Raw genomic sequence first — 15,694 nt, forward strand, 5'->3', positions numbered from 1 at the left:
TTCATCCCTTCAAGCACATAACCTGTGCAGCCTGTTTCTTCCTGTCTTCTATTAACTACGAGATGAGGTAAAAATATGCCGCGATCATGGGAAACATACAAAACTGGATGCCTGAAATGTGCTTGGCTGTGAAAGGCCACCTATGCCTTCAAGGTGATAAAGATCCAGACTGAATGCAAAAGAATGGTAAAGACAGAGCTAAGAGGGCCACAGTTTTAGTGATAGCCTCAGCTATGAAAAGAGAGAGAAAACAGAAAGACCTGGGAAAGTGCAAGGATGAAGCAATTAAGTTAGAGAAATGTGACATGAGGTTTAGGAAAGGTGGATTTTAGCCCCAACAGACTTTTAGCTAGACATGGACTTAATATCTTAAGACTTCATTATTCTCATTAAAGAAAAAATTATCTTCTGACTTCCCAGGGGTTTGGGGGTCCCAGATACATCCACTTAGGAGGTAAGTTCTAAGTTCTCTATGGAACAGCAAATATTATTTTTGATATTTTTGTTATATTATAATGCATAAACCTGGGACTGGCTACATACTTTGCAGAGTTCAGGAGAAAATGAAAATGAAGGATTGCATGTACAAAATTATTAAGACTCACAGGCTGGTAAAAGCAACACCCTTCTGATCAGGAGGCCCTGCGTGAATGCACCAGTCACCAGGCCATGAAGCCAGCTCTGCATAAACCAGCATCAGAAAAAAAAGAATTTTTTTTTTGCATCTCACCTGCATTTAATCTGATCACTAACTTTTAAAGAATTTTTTTCTGATGCTTGGTAGTCAAATACAGCTATTTGTATCAGAGTGCAAGCAACACAGGGAAGACTAAGGATAAGCCCCACAAGGGCAGGTATTTTTGTTGTTGGGTTCACTATTCTACAGGAATACAAGTTGCCCAGTTAAATGTGAATTTCAGATAAACAACGAAAGAGGATGTTGAGGAGTAAAACAAAACAAAACAAAAATTTCTTGCTTCGGGATAGATCATTATTTCCATAACCATTTTCAAGGATGCATACATAAATATATAATATTATTAAACACTTTTGGAGACAAAATCTACTTAATTTATAGATAATGTATCATGTATAATATGTACATGTATGGTACATGATAAATGTACCACAGAGGGAGAACTGCTATATCACAAACACTCTGGGACGGCTGTTTGCATTCAATTGTGCTTTCAATTTCTTATCTGCTTATGCTCCTAAACAACTGATTATTTGATTAAATTGATTTTATTTCTTCAAAGATTTTTGCACCTTCAATCTAAAAAGACTAAAAGCTTAATTGTTAAAGGAAAATTTATCTAACCTAGTGAGAAATTAGATACTTGGGTATACTCTTCTCTATTTTACTTTTTCTCTTTCTGCTTCTGTGTATTTTTCCTTGCTTTTTCTTCTTTCCTCTTTCCTTTCCTCCTTCCACCCTGCACAAAGCCACCTGACTTTTACCATCTGTATAGTACAGGTAAACTTTGAGTACTAACTACAGCCAGCACTGGGCGTGTAAACATCATGTGATATGATTCAACTCAGTTATTCAGAACGCTGTCTTTATTGTAACAGAGATATTACAATAGCCTTAAATACTAGCCTACAATTAATATTACTGAGGTGTATTAGTCTGTTCTCACACTGCTATAAAGACAAACTTGTGACTGGATAATTTATAAAGAAAAGAGGTTTAATTAGATCACAGTTCTGCAGGACACACAAGCTTCTGCGTCTGGGGAGACCTCAGGAAACTTACAATCATGCAGAAGGCAAAGGGGAGGTAGTTACATCCTCACATGGCCATTGAGAGAGAGAGCAAAGAGGGAAGTGCTACACACTTTCAAACAAGCAGATCTTGTGAGAACTCACTCACTATCACAAGAACAGCAAGGGGGAGGTCCACCGCCACGATCCAATCACCTCCCACCAGGCTCCTCATCCAACACTGAGATTATAATTCTACATGAGATTTGGATGAGGACCCAGAGCCAAACCACATCAGGAGGAAACACTGGCCTTAGCCAGAGTGGGTATAAGAGAGAATATACAAAGGCATATGTATGAATACATAAGCATGTTTTCATGAATGTCAGTTTATCTTAGCTCAATTCTTTGGAGTCAAAGAAAACTCCATACGCTGAATTCCCTGCTGAAAGTGGCCATTGTGGAGGATTCATGACGAATTCAAGTACATGTGAAATTCTAAAGAGTTCTTCAGGACAAGTAAATAACAGAAGTAAAGATCACCTCTGTTATGTAGGTGAGATTTTCGTTCTGCCCCAGGGTGGCACACAGCAAAGCTGCCCACACAGAGATTTTGCGTGACCCTCTGCAGTTGCTTCTGCGCTATCTCATTCACAATCCTACCATGGGCCTGCTGGTAAAAAATCATTTGTAGAGAGGGACAGTCCCTCCCCACCCCACCACCAAATACTGACTAACTTTGTAAGGCTTCTCCAGCCTGTGGGGTTGCCAGATAAAATACAGGCTGCCCAGTTACAAGGGAATTTCAGATAAACAGCAAAAAAAATTTTAGTATAGATAGCTCCCAAATACTGTATGGAACATATACTAAAAAATTGTTGTTTATCCGAAGTTCAAATTTAACTTGGCATTCTTTTTTTTTCTTGCTACATCTGGCACCCCTTGGAGCATGGAATTTAGCAGAACATGCCTTGGGTTTTATCTGAACTTTACTAAGCTTCTGTTCACACCCTTAGAGCAAATACACCTCAGAGTATAAAGAATATCAAAGATCAGTTGGATCCCACTGGAGGAACTGAAGCAGTCACATTGATCAGCAGAAACGAAAATGGCGTGCCACTGTGTCAGGAGGTTGTGAGTCAGGGGTGCCCTGGGCAGTAGTGTCTTGGGGCCTGTGGACACTGTAGGGAGTTCTATGAAAGCTGTGACCACATAGGTGGTTCTGAGAGGGACGCTGTGTGTGCTGTTTGTCATCTTCTCCAGTTAGAGGAGGCAACAGAGTGCAGCAGAACAGTCTTCGTCATTAGTTTTCACTGGGATGTTTCTGCTTTGGCAAAATACTTGTCAAACATCTGAGTCTGCAAAACGCATGGCTTGGTAGGAGAAGGAGACTTTGGGTCTGCTCCCAAGCCAGTGCTGGGGAGAAAACACCCCAAGTAGGGGTGAACACAGGCTCATGAGCAGAAGGTTTTGGCCTCCACGGGAATATCAGGAAACTCAAGGTCCTTTATCCTTTTTCCCTCTGGTAGAAGCACATGCCCATTGGCAGAAAAGACTGTGAAGTTTGGAGTAAGCTCGTTTTTTTTTTCATATAGTAAAAGGGAGATTTAACTCAATGATTAATTTTATTTATTTAAGAAACACATAGCATTTCTTATCTTCCAGGTGTTGTTCTAAGTGCTTGGCAAGCATCAACTCACTAAATCTTTTAATAAACTGGGAGGTAGGTGTTATCATTGATCCCATTTTACAGAAAAAGAAACTGAGGCACAGAGAGGTTAAATAACTTGCCCAAGTTTACACGGGTAGGAGGTGGCTGAGCCAGGAACCATCCCGGGCAATCTTTTAACTACCTTGCTAGACTTCAAGGAGGGTTTGTTCCCACATTTGAGCAAGCATTCAGCATTTTGTGATGACTATAAGAAGATGAAGATGCATGATGAGGCACATAGCTCCATGCTAGCCCTGGAAGGGTCAAAGATACATGACTGCTGGCTGGCACATCATAGGCACTCTGGAATTACAGTTATTGCTCTTAGGCCAGGAAACTATTGTGTATGCCAGGCCAGTGCAAGCTGCTAGGGACACATAGAAGAAAAAGTCCTTATCTCTGTTGCAGAAGTTGACAACTATGAATCATATTTTCCTCCCAAGCAGGACAATCAAATTAAGAGTGATACGGTTTGCTGTGGTGAAGCAACTGGCCACATAGTCCCTGAAATGCTCAGAAAAGACCACTAGTGATCTTGTAACTTCTAGCCTTTCTCCAAGCTGATTACCTGTTATCTGTATTTCCTAAAGATGTGCCTGGTGGCTACATTGTATACCCAAATATTTGCTTATGTCATAGATCCACCAACGTTGGCCAAGTGAAATAATACATCACAGCCTTGTGTATCCCTGGGACTTAAAAAACAAGTATTATTATTAAATGTTGCTGTATTTCCTGACATTTTAATAAAACAGATTTATGAAACAACATATATTAAGATTTGGGGTAAGTGAACCTTTTGCTGATATTTATAAAATCAGAGAATCTCAGGGATGGCCAATACCTCCAAGTTGTTCTGGCTCAGCAGTCCACTGGGGTCTGAATTGTCCTCTATCTCATTCTTGCTAACTTCCAAAAAATCCCATTAAGAGCCCAGATGCATATGCAGTGATTGTTTAAGCTAGTTATAATGCTACTATATCAGGCACTTATGATTTATGCTATGAATTTCAGCTTCACAGCCTGTACTATATCTTATCCAGAAAACTGTGAATACATTTAAAAAAACCCTATAGATTGTACATTGAAAGTTGATTACATTTTCTTGAAATACATATACTTCCCTAGCTAGAGGTTTGTCATTAAAAAAAAACTCTGTTCAAAGAACCAACTTTTGGTTTTATTGATTTTCTCCATTGTTTTTCTATTCTTTAGCTTACTGATTTTCACTCTAATCTTTATGATTCTTTCCCTCTGCTTGCTGTTTCAGTTTGGTGTTCTTTTTCCAGCGTCTGAAGGTGGGAGGTTAGGTTTTTAGTTTGAGATCTTTCTTCTTTATTATTATGGGAATGTACAGCTATATATTTTCCTCTAAGCACTGCATTGATTTCATCCCACAAGTTTTGGTGTGTTGTGTTTTCATTTTCATTCATTTTAAAGTACTTTCTAATTTCCCTTATGATTTCTTCTTAAACTCATAGGTTATTTAAGATATGCTGTTTTATTGTTACACATTTGTGAATCCCCCAAACTTCTTTCTGTTCTTAATTTTTTCTCATCATGGTTATAAAAAAGAATTTGCATTGGTTTAATCATTTGTAATTTAATGAAGGCTATTTTATGGCATCTCATATGGTCAATCCTTAAGAAAGTTCCATAGGCACTTGAAAAAAAATGCCTATTCTATTGTCACTGGGTGGAGTTTTCTATAGATGTCTGCTAGGTCTACCTGGACTTGGTTTATATGTTGATCAAGTCCATTTCCTTGTTTGTCTTCTGCCTACTTGTTTCATTCATTATAGAACATTAGTATGAAAGCCTCAGACTATTATTGTTGATTTGTCTATTTATCCCTGATATGGTTTGGCTGTGTCCCCGTCCAAATCTCATCTTGAATCATAGCTCCCATAATTCCCGTGTGTTGTGGGAGGGACCCAGTGGGAAATAATTGAATCACGGGGGTGGTTCCCCCATACCGTTTGAGTGGTAGTGAATAAGTCTCATGAGATCTGATGGTTTTATAATGGATTTCCTCTTTCACTTGGCTCTCATTCTGACTCTTGCCTGCCCCCATGTAAGACGTGCCTTTGCTCCTCCTTTGCCTTCCAGCATGCTTGTGAAGCCTACCAAGCAGCATAGAAACATGAGTCCATTAATTTTTTTCTTTATAAATTACCGAGTTTCAGGTATGTCTTCAACAGCAGTGTGAGAACAGACTAATATATCCCCTCAATTCTGTTTGTTTTCACTGCATGGGATTTTGGAGTCCCAGTGGTTAAGTACATTGTTATTAAATTGTTATTTTCTCTAGATGAATTGACCCTTTTGTCATTATAAATATTCCTCTCTATTTCTAGTAACTTTTTGGTTTGTTTTAAAGTCTGTTTTGTTTGGTATTAGTAAAGTTACTACAAGGTTGCTGTTTGCATGGTATATCTTTTTCCATCCCTTTACTTCCAACTTATTTATATCTTTCAATCTCAAATGTGTCTCTTGTTGACAGCATGCAGTTGGATTTTGTATCTTTATCCAGTCTGATGATCTCAGCCTCTTGATTAGGTTGTTATCCAATCAAATCTAACATTTAGTGTTACATTGATAGAGTTGTGTTTATATCGGATAGTTTACTTTTTGTTTTCTGTCCCTTCTTTTTGTTCCTCTGTTCCTCCATTATTGATTTCTTTTGCATACGTAAATTTCTTTCACTATGTTTTTTATTTTTTTTTCTAGTAGTTACTCCAGGGTTTACCATATATGTCTTAACTTATCAAAATCTACTTCAGATCTATACTACCTTAATTCCAATGAGATATATAAACATTACGCCTATATAGCTCTGTCAACCTCACATCTGGTCTCTTTCACAGGCACATTTGGTTACCTGCTTTTGATCCTGTGTAGATTATACTTTTTCTGTTTCCTTGTCTCACAACTTTTTCTTGATAACTGAACATAATATTTTGTAGTAACTCTGGATACCGATACTGTCCCTGAGCCTTGTTGTTGCTTGCTTGTTTATTTATTTTGTGACTTGGCTAGACCATTCTAGGGATGTCTATTTCCCCAGTAGTGTGAGGCCCCTGATGTTGCTTCTCAAAGAGTGCAAAGTTAGAAACGTGCACAGTCAGGTGGGATGAGAGTTGTTTGAGCAGGGCTTTCTTTGACTATTTCTTTCCCTTATCACACTCAGCTGATAGGCTTCACTAATTGCTTGCTGATTGCTCAATTGTTTACAAGAATGCCCTGATATAAATTGTTCCAAGTCTGATCCAATTAAATTTGAGCTCTTTTGCAGGGGTAGGTGTGAAGTCAGTGTTTGAGGTTTGTTCTGACCTCAGAAGGGCTCATGATAGCTATGTCTTATAATTGGTTCTCTCTCACAAACGAACTGGTCTATTATTTAGCTTGGTCTCTTGTGAAGCCTCCTCTTAATTGTGTAACCCTAAATCTTCCATTGTTTATGATAGTTTCTTTAGGCTCGAACTTCCCCACACTGTGTTTCAAAGGCAAGCTTTAGAAAGCTTGCCTCTCCCTCTGGGATAAATCTTTGAGCCATGGCTCCATAGCTGGGGATAGGAATAGTGGTGACTTCCTGCTTTTAGGAGCAGGGCACCAGGTGAGATGGCAGCCTCTGGTTTTCCCAGCTTATCTCTCCTAACATGGAGACTCTGCTCCATATTGGAGCAGAGTCTGCCCTATGAACAAGCTGAATGAGAGCAAATGGGACCCCAGTACTCTCAGTGTGCTATGGCTGATTGAAGTATGGATGGAAGAAGGGATTCCTTGACCCAGCTGTACTCAACTGGAATTTAGACTTTGCAATTCTTAGCTGGGGAGGATGAGAAATGCTGGCAGCCTGCCCCTTCTGGGAAGATACTGCAGCCCTTGACTGAGAACTGAGGGGAGCGGGATCTTGCATTCTTGGCTGCACTCACTTGGGATGGAGTCTCTGTCGTGCTGAGCTAGGAGAAAGGAGGAAGTGGGTTGAGGTTCAAATGCCAGACTCTTACTGTTCTTGCAGACTTTTAGTAGACAGTCTGGAGCAAATTTTCTGCATTTGCTGTGTGTCCTTAGAGCAATTTCCAGAAACTTCAGTTGGTTGTTGTTGCCTTTTATATTTTCACCAGTTATGTGTGTCTAGTGGAGGAGCAGAGCCCTGCAGCAGCTCACATGGCCCATTCTGGGAGTGAGAACATATTCTTCTAGTTTTCTGTACTTTTTTAGGTATGCTTCGTATACACAAAGAATGACTTTCACAATTGTTTAAATGGCCTATAAAAGGGGAGAGGAAAGACTTTATATTCACAATGTCACTGACCATACATGGGGTTTCCGTGTGATTGGTTAGTTGTTTGTTTATACGCTACCACCCACATCAGACAGGACTGGAGATGGTTTAAAAACTGGATATGCTATAGCAAGAAAAGCAAAAGATTAATTCAGGAAAGCAAAGAAAAGGGAAAGTAAGAAATTCTTAGAGATATTTCCAGTAATGATTATGCATTTTGTTAAAGTGCTTGTATTTTCTTGACTACTCACTAATATAATGAAAAACAAATGTGGTTTTTCAAGGTGCCTGGTCTCCTTAAAGGGACACATCATAGCATCTGCTTTTTTGGGCTGCATTTTCCTATAGCACTTAACCTGTGGGATCAGCTACTCATTAACATAGGTTTTACAAGCCATTTGTTTTTATGAAACCGTTCCTTCTGTCTCGTGTTAATCTCCAGACTTCTGAAATAACTGCCTATCTTATTCCTCAGATACATTCTACTAAACTTTATTATCACATTGTCTTATAAGAATAAATAACTAGAGTTGAAATGTATATGAGTAATTCATTTTGATTTATTTGGAATAGCTTGTTCACAGCTCTGACTATATAGAGATACCCGATAGATACACTACTAAATTCTCCTTTAGTCTTGTTATTTTGGGCCCAAAGCACCAAATCAATATCCTTTACTTTTATTTCAAATTGTATTGTCAAGTCACAAATATTAAATTCCCACACAATTGTCATTTAATGAAAGATCAGAACTTCAGAACATATAGTTTACTTGATACCAAATAAAGGTGATTGCATTGCCGCTGGAATTTAAAGCCTTGGAGCTGCATTATTCAGATTTGGTCACGTCTTTTGTCTACTCATTGTAGACAAAACCCTGACTTTATTCAGGGTGGCAATATGACAAGTTTTCCAGCAATGATTCAGGATTGGTTTAGGCCAATTAGGACAAGATTTCCTCTTCGCCATACGCAAGGAGTCTTTTCCCCACTCCTTTGCACCTGGAGGTGGCTGTGGCCCTGATCTGGTCATGAGATGTAGAGGGAGTCTGCTGGGTTGGGGAAGGGGGATCTTCTGGGAAACATTTTTCTCTGTTGTAAAAAAGGAATTCTTTTTTTCTCACATTTCTTTTCCCTTCCTACAATAAATGTACCCATGCAAAGATGTAATATTAAACATGTGGCAGCTATTTTGTAATGTTGAGGGACAAGCCTGAAGATGCAAAACTCATATCCTGAAGATGGGAGAGACAAAAGGAGTCTGTATTCTTAATGACAATTTTTAAGCTCCTACAGAAATCTGGAAGCTTATCTTCAAACTTCCTGTTATGTAAGATAATTAAAAACTACTTTATGGCTTAACTGGTTTTTAGTCAGATATTCTGACTAGTCAGATATTGGAGCTGAAAGTGTTTCTAATACAGTGATCCTATGAAGTTGTTAGTTAAAATTAGGTGGATAGCCAAGAATTTTACAATGAAGGCAGAAGAATTAGAAGCTAACCTTAATGTAGGCTAGTATTTAAAATGACCCTTGAGCGCTCAATTTACTCAGGTATTTGTGTCACTAATAATTTTCAGACCTTGTATGTAGTAGCTCAATGAAAATCCAAACAGAACAAGTGCTATTGGTTTTGGTTTTTTCCCCCTACCATTTGCATCTGAATAAACATGCCTGGGACTCTGCAGGAGACCCCTGTCAGATTTCTGAGACATCTACTAGACCCTCCATCATTTGGTGACTGTATTAGTCCATTTTTGCGGGGCTGATAAAGACACACCCGAGACTGGGCAATTTACAAAAGAAAGAGGTTTAATGGACTTACTGTTCCATGTGGCTGGGGAAACCTCACAATCATGGCGGAAGGCAAGGAGGAGCAAGTCATGTCTTACATGGCTGGTAGCAGGCAAGAAGAGAACTTGTGCCGGGAAACTCCTGTTTTTAAAGCCATCATATCTCGTGAGACTCATTCACTATCACGAGAACAGCACGGGAAAGACTCGCCCCCATAATTCAACCACCTCCCACCAGGTTCCTCCCAAAACATTTGGGAATTATGGGAATTACAATTCAGGATGAGATTTCAGTGGGGACACAGCCAAACCATATTAGTGAGTGAACCTCACCAAATATTTATTGCTTTTAGATATCTTGTAAATTCCTGTTCCAAGCTTATGGAGAGAAATGTGTAAGCTCTTTCTTGTCTTGCAGGTTTCCATTGGAAGGAGAAGACTGTCTTTAGCCCACTGCATCCCCTCAATGCTATCCCAAGCCTTCTCTGTGCCAGGGACTGGACACACGTTAAATACGAACTTGTGTGTGGACTTCTTTCTTAGGAGCCTTTGCACCAGCACAGTTGAGTCGTTATCCCATTCACTTCTGTCTCTAACTTAAAAACCCACCATGGGAGGTTAACTCAATACATCTTTGTTACTATTTATAAAGTAGTGTGTCTGTTCCCCATTTCCTATTACTAAATGCATTGACTCGCTCTTCTACTTTTTTTTCAAAACATAAGAGTAGAGCTCTTGAGAAGCTGTTGGCTCCTGCATCCCATCAGTCAACACCAAAACCTTACTAAGAAAGATGGCTGTCTATTTTTCATCCTATATGGTAACTTAACTTATTAAACATAATAATATATTATATTGGTATATGATTTAGAGTTTACAGGTGCTATTATAATAAAAATTTTGTCATTTAATGTCCTAGGAATGTTATGTGTTGGGTATTTTATTCTTCTGTTTAAAACAAGGAAGTTGAGAGCCAGAGAGATGAAGTGACTTACCTACGGCCATATTGATACAGAAGGGGGGCAGGGAAGTGCTGAGTAGAGAAGAACAGGGTCCCTGGCAAGGGCTCCACCCTTGGGCCTGTGCCCACAGACCTAGGTGAGGAAAGGCACTCCTGTTTTCATGCCCAAATGTTGCATTTTCCAAGACCACTCTGACCTGCCACACTCCCAACATGTGCCTATAGAAACCCTGAGACCCTAGCAGGCACACACACAAGCAGCTGGACATTAAGAAAAACACAGTGGCAGAACACATCAGTAGATGCTGGCAGGTCATTGACGGTGAAATGCTGTGGATGCCAAGGGAAATTTGGCCAAGGGCGGTTGGAGGAGAGCCCAGCTGCTGAGCAGCCTGACTCTAGGGGAAGACCACCTTCCCACTCCATCCCCCTTCTGGCTCCCCATCCATCTGCTGAGGGCTACTTCCACCACTCAATAAAACCTTACACTCATTTGTCAAGCCCACATGTGACTCTGTTTTTTCGGTACCCTAGGGCAAGAACCCGGGTTACAGAAAGCCCTCCATCCTTGTGATAAAGCAGAGGGTCTCACTGAGCTGATTAACACAAGCTGCCTGTGGATGGCTAAGCTGAAAGAGTACACTGTAATACACACCCACTGAGGCTTCCAGAGCTGTAAACACTCAACCCTAGACACTACCCTGGGGTTGGAGCCCAGGGTCCTCACAACCTGCCTGTCTGCCTGCTCTCCCTAGTGGTTTGCGCTTTGAGGCACCAAAGAAGTCAGCTACATCCCCATCACATGCTCTACAAGGGGGATAAGGGAAAACTCCTGTCCCATTTCAACACGGCATGACTCGCAAAGATATGTTAGGTGTGCGTCCTGGTTCTCCTTTACCAGTGTTTGAATAGAGGGTGAAGATGGCAACCCTGAAAGGTAAGTTAGAGAGTGTCTTTCATTTTTATGCATAGTACATTGAAATTCTATGTCTTCTCCCTTTTCCATAAGGGAGAATTAAACCTGCCATGTGTCAAGGGAAGTTGAATGAGATCAGGGAGGGGGGTGCTCTGAAGGACCAGAGGCAAATATCAGCTCAGGAGGGGCAAGGTCAGCCCCAGGAAGCAGCATCAAATCCTGGGTCTCCAGAGTGGGTGTGAGATGGCAAAGACAGGCAAGAGGCTGGGAGCCGGGGCATCAGGACAAGGCCTGGAGGCAGAGGCCAGATCACATGAGGCAAAATAGTGTGATCTGGCCTCACAATATAAGCTACAAACACAGAAAAGCATCTTGACCTGTTCTGACCAGGTGCTGGTCTGGTGGCACAGGAAAACTGCTCCACTGGAAGGCTAAAGAAACAAAACCACTGCGGGTTGAAGAATGGGGTTTCACAGTTGCTCTAAAATAGTCATCGATCAATGCAAATGTGAACCAGGTCTGACCAGAAATGCTCTGATAGGTGAACATTATTGTAAAATATTATCCTTGAAAAATATACATGAAGATAAATGTCTTTGACCAGAGACAATAGAGTTACGCAAGTTCCGATCATTCAAACTGTATATGAGAAGGAAAGAGGTGCATCCTTTTTCCCGATGAAGACGCTTAGGAAAAGCCAAGCACAGTGGTGGGGTGAGGATAGGCACCATAGAAAAAAAAATGCTTTCTGGCATCATCTTGGTTGAAGAAGGCAATGGAAGTCTTTTAAGACTAAAAATAGACAGCAACTCCCGAAAATCTTTTAACTCGTAGTTTCATCTGAAAAACAGTCAAATTTTGAGTCCAGTCTAGCTGAAAATGTGCATCCCTTGGCTATGGGGCGGGTGCTGCTTCCATGGATAGAGGTGATTCTGAAGGGGACTAAGTACCCTGGTTTGCCCAGGAGTGAGGGTGATCTCCCTCGACACAGGACTTTCCGACTGAGAAAGTATCAGGCAAACCAGCAAAAGTTGGCCATCGGGGCAACCTTTCTCTCACAGTAACACAGTTCTTCTTAGAATAATGCACAGCTGCCAGGGTGCTCCTCTCAGTCTCACCCATGACATCTGCCAGGTCAGGGCCAGGACACCAGACAGGTGGAGCTGGGGATGACCATGGTGTGGGGCATGTGCTGGGACGGGCAGACTCCTCAACAGCTGGGCTCAGCGATGGCCTCTGCCCCAGCACATTTTCTGAGGACTTTAGCTGTCTATTTTCAGAGGAAAAACACAAAGGTTAAGTCCTTCATGCATGCAGTAGACCTTTAAGAATTCCACTTCCACCCCACCCTCAAAATTGTGCTTTATTTATTTATTTTTACCAGAGAAAAAGACAGAGACAGTGACAGCAAGACTCGGGCACGCATATCTTGATGGACTCCAAAATGCTCTTCCTAATTCCTTCTCTATGGTTCATTCTTTGTCTTCTATTTGCATTGGTATGCCAATTTATTGCTGACACTTCAGTGGATGATTTGGAAGGGATTTTTAAAAAATTATTACATTAATGTCAGTATGACAAACTTTGCCAGTTCAAACGTGTACTGTCTTGGAAGTAGCATTGCATAAGGAAAAATTATTTTCTAACAAAAATAGGAATAAAATTCAAAATTATATATTAAAATCTAAGATGAAAATGCCAGAACCTGTAGTAACCTCTGCATAATGTGAAGGTGGTTGCAATAAAAATTGTGAGGAAAACTGAAAAGCAGACCTTTTCATTCTCCTTGTGATTCATCGGCCTTGGAGTTTCAGCCTCTGAAAGTTAGAACACATGTTTGTTTGATGTGAAAAGTATCCAGAGACAAATATCAAATCTCACATAAATTTTTAGTACCTTGGGTAAATTGTAAAATCAAGACTGCTTCATGAAGGCAACAGGACTCTAAATAAACTCTGGAACTAGAGTCAGTCTTTTTATAGTGTGGATACTATGTGTAGGGTAGGTAAGTTATTTTACAGAATAAGAAATCTAGACATGTAGACTCAAATGAATTTAAGGTTTTGCCTAAACTCATACAACTTTTAGGCCACACCTGGGCCAAAGCATTTGACCCCAGATCTCTGCTTTTCCTGCTATCCCACATGGATATGTATCTGGATGATGTGGAATTTCTCCTGTATTCCTCCCCTTTCCTGACTGTACCTTGTATATTGGTCTAGTTAGGTAAATGCGAATACACATAGAGGCCTACCCCATCACCTATTACCTGCAATTTTTTAACTACTCTGAGTAATAGTTGGCTGTTTAAAACATGTGCACATAAATTCGCACCTTGTGGGGATATTGTGAGACTTAATGAGACAACATGTGTAAAGAATTTGGGGTAGTCTTTGGCACATAGTAATAGTTCAATAAATGGAAGTGTAAGGTAGCAAAACTACATAAAAATAACACTCCGTAAGCAAACTTCTGCAAAAATTGTCATATAATATGTCAAATTGTGGTATGCTTATTTTAAAACTGCCTTTGCAAAAATTATAACTGAGACAATTATTACAGTCAAAGAGATCTGACCTCACTAACCCCATCTTGCTTCTAACTTCCAAACTGTCCTTGTTCATTCCTGGATGTAGGCGGAACTCACTTTGGGAGGAACTTAGTTTATAGTTTAACTTTGAAACAAAAATGATAACAGTCCTTTCCCAAAACAAGCCCACTTAGTGTCTGAGGACTAGACTTCCTTTGTAGTACTAGCCACAAGATTAGAAATGATGGTTTAGGGGTCATGCGGCTAGAGGCTGCAAGATTCTGAACCTCCCCAAATTGCTCCCAGGGGTAACATCACTACTGTAAAACCTAAGAGCAGTACTTGAGATATTTTGTAGACCCTGCACTGGATGGATCAGTTGGCACCACTCAGATGGATAAACTAGCTCATCTGGTCTTGTGGCCTCCACCAAGGAACTGACTCAGTGCAAGAGGACAACTTTGACTCCTTATAATTTCATCTCCTACCCAACCAATCAGCACTCCCAAATCACTACCTCCTTACCCACTTACCCACCAAGTTGTCCCTAAAAACTTCAGTCTCTGAGTTTTCAAGGAGACTTATTGAGTAATAACAAAACTCTGGTCTTCTGTACAGCCGGCTCTGTATGAATTACTCTTTCTCTATTGCAATTCCCCTGTCTTGATAAATCAGTTCTGTCCAGGCAGGTTATAGTTTGCAAAGCAGTTTGAGTCATCAGAACCACTTGTAAGGATTTATTAAATCTCCCCTCTGTCTGGGAGCTGTTTGTATGTGTGCACATGCCTGGGTGAGTGTGGTGTCTGTGTGTGCTGGGGTCAGAGTGGACAGTATAGGGCAGGTTTTAAACAAATGTGATACCTGGGCTTAGCTTTCAAGAAGTTTCCAATCTTGTTGAAGATTTAACTCTGGATTTGAAAAATTCACAACTAGATCTGATGTTTCTCAAATTAATAATAGAAGAAATAAGGCTTCCAGGAGCTGACAAGAGGGAGTGGGCAGCCCTGACTGGAGTGACCCAGGAGAGCTTCACTGAAGACGTGGGATTTGCAGTCACCTTGGAAAGATGAAGAGGATCCGACAGGCAGAGAAGAAGCCAGCCATGGGGGCACATGCCTGTAGTCCCAGCAATGGGTTTGGGGATGGGCAGCGGGGGTTGGAGGGAATAAGGAGGCTGAGCAGGAGGAGCTTTGGAGCCCAGGAGGCTGTAGTGAGCTATGTTTGCGCCACTGCACCCCAGCCTGGGTGACAGAGCAAAGTCCTGCCTTTAAAAAATTAAAAAGCAAATAAAAGCAGGCAGAGAAGGGCCAAGAGTTCTTAAAAAAAAATAAAAGAAAAGAAAGGAAATCCCAGAAATCGTCTTTCTTCCTGTTAAATTAAGTTTAGCCTAAAGCTGACTCTTTTCATATTTTAAGCTCAGCACACATAGTAAACTGAAACATAACTAGATGTGTAAACAGATTAAACTACTCTTATGCCAGTCACCAAGTTTTGACCAATTAAAGGGGGCTAACTTTTCTTTTCTTTTTTCTTTTTTTTTTGAGATGGAGTCTTGCTCTATTGCCCAGGCTGGAGTGCAGTGACACAATCTTGGCTCACTGCAACCTGTGCCTCCCAGGTTCATGCCATTCTCCTGCCTCAGCCTCCCAAGTAGCTGGGACTAGAGGTGCTTGCTACCTTGCCCAGCTGATTTTTTGTATTTTTAGAAGAGACGGGGTTTCACTGTGTTAGCCAGGATGGTCTCGATCTCCTGACCTCGTGATCCGCCCGTCTCGGCCTCCCAAAGTGC

General features: G+C 40.8%; 1 long non-coding RNA gene across 1 annotated transcript; it reads left to right on the top strand.

The window, feature by feature from the left end:
* The first annotated feature begins 218 nt into the window (after positions 1-218).
* Positions 219-13,142, top strand: LOC105519436. The gene is made up of 3 exons (XR_001002966.1): positions 219-454; positions 9,917-10,060; positions 12,760-13,142. It is a non-coding gene; the product is annotated as an uncharacterized LOC105519436 (long non-coding RNA).
* Positions 13,143-15,694: the final 2,552 nt, after the last annotated feature.

Source organism: Colobus angolensis, unplaced genomic scaffold (genome assembly GCF_000951035.1).
Source record: "Colobus angolensis palliatus isolate OR3802 unplaced genomic scaffold, Cang.pa_1.0 Scaffold35, whole genome shotgun sequence".
NCBI classification, from domain to species: domain Eukaryota; kingdom Metazoa; phylum Chordata; class Mammalia; order Primates; family Cercopithecidae; genus Colobus; species Colobus angolensis.